The following is a 1,988-nucleotide window of genomic DNA, read 5'->3' as shown; positions in this document are numbered from 1 at the left end:
TGAAACTAGACCCATACCTCTCACCATATACTAAAGTCAACTCAAAATGGATTAAAGAATTAAACATACACCCTGAAACAATAAAACTTCCCAAATTATGTATTCTTATGATCTTTTAATTCTTTAAGGATATCTACTTTTCATTAAATCAGTTTGGGAAAAATGTGGTGAATTTTAGCAAAGCCATATCTTATTTCATCTTCCCACTAATATCTATAGTTTACTTTGAACATTTTTAGAAAGAATTTGCTCATCATTTTCATTTCAAAGCTCAATTACTATCATTTGGATATAACTTTGTCCAATACAAAGATAATTGTAACTGTCTGTGATTTACTAATTTGGCATCAGATCCCTGTTGGCAGACTAATGAGGAGTGGTGGGATTCATGACGGAATAGAGTACATAGGGGAGAGAGTTGTAGGAACTGAAGTCAGGCAGGAGAGTATAGGCCAGGTTACCCAGGGACTTAAAGGCCATTGGAATTTCACATTTATTCTGAGATACGAATCTATTGCAATGATCTGAGCAGAGCATTGACTATATGAGGAATTCTGAAGTTGATTTGAGCCTGTAATCAAAAAGAGGGGAAATGTTCCACCTTGTAGAATTTACTACCACCAGTTCCACCTCCATAGCTATTTGTTTTTGAGACTTCACTAGGTCGTGAAGCATTGCAGATTCATTGGGGGAGAAAGGGAGAGTGGGCTGAATCTATTGTCTAAGTAACATAATACTGATTAGACAGGAAGATAGCACCTTCTGTGTCTTTAACTGAAGTCAGTAATAAACAGCAATGTGTACACATGAGGAAAAGAAACTGAATTGATGTATGCGGTGATATTTTTCAAAGTATATATGTTAGAATTTAATATTATTATTATAATTTAATAATAAGGTGACTTATGAAATCAGTAACAGAAATATCTTATCAGATTATTGTGAGACGAGTTCAGCAAGAACTGGCTGATACCCTGGAAAAAGAGTCTACGTCAGGGGCTTCACGGGAGGCTACATCATGGTATCCCATTATTTTAGAAAACGAGACACAGGATTTAAAGAGGAGATTATGTCAAAGCCAAAGCCAGGTATGTATGAAGTTTAACATGTCAACAGTTAATCTGTAGCTGGTTTAAGAATATAAAGTATTTTATGATACAGTGGACAGCTCTCTTTTGTATTTTCATTATAATTAATTTTATTACAATTTTCTTATCTTTATACCATCCTTATTTCTTAAAGTCCAACTTTCACTCTCACCATTTTTTAAATAATTACACAGATTTTTAAAAATAATATTTATCCTTAGGAAAACTGAGAATTATACCTCATTTCTCACAGAAGTTGAAAAACTTTTTTCTGTCACACAGTAGTTTTTAAAGATATCTTTATTGTCATGGTGAGGCAAAACAAATCAGAAGATGATGTTGAATGGGATGTTCCAGAAAATTATCTTATTTTTCACCTTCACTTCTGTGAATGGAGAGGCTCCATACATATTTATTTCATGGATTTCAGGATAATTTGTACACAAAGGCCATAACACTCGTCTCCCAAATGGAAATTTTTTAGGTTAAGTTACAAACTATTTGAAAAGTGAGGTATTTCCTTTCTTTTCCTTTCATTTTATATATATTATAAAAGCATAGAAATATTCACATCACGTATAGTATGTATATCCAAAATAGAGAATTAAGACGACTTTATTGAGATGTAATTCACATGCCATGCAGTTCACCCATGTCCAGCGTTCCACTGAGTGTCTCAGTGTATTCAGAGTTGTGTAACCAACACCACAATATCACCCTGCACTGGAGCACCTAGGCTTTCCTTGTGGCCTGAACTTCCTCACAGAATGGGGGCTGGGTTGCAAGGGCAGTCAGTCTGAGATTGAGAGCCTTTTCTTTCTTTTTTTTTTTTTTTTTTTTTTTTTTTCCTTTTTGTCTTTTTTACTGACCGGCAACGGGATTGCAACCCTCGGTGTCGCG

General features: G+C 34.6%; 1 pseudogene; it reads left to right on the top strand.

The window, feature by feature from the left end:
- LOC103610942 overlaps positions 1 to 1,988 on the top strand; it is a 38,309-nt pseudogene that overhangs the window by 20,263 nt on the left and 16,058 nt on the right.

This window comes from Galeopterus variegatus, unplaced genomic scaffold (assembly GCF_000696425.1).
Source record: "Galeopterus variegatus unplaced genomic scaffold, G_variegatus-3.0.2 Scaffold12107, whole genome shotgun sequence".
In the NCBI taxonomy this organism is placed as follows: Eukaryota; Metazoa; Chordata; class Mammalia; order Dermoptera; family Cynocephalidae; genus Galeopterus; species Galeopterus variegatus.
This window is presented reverse-complemented; position numbering and strand designations above follow the sequence as displayed.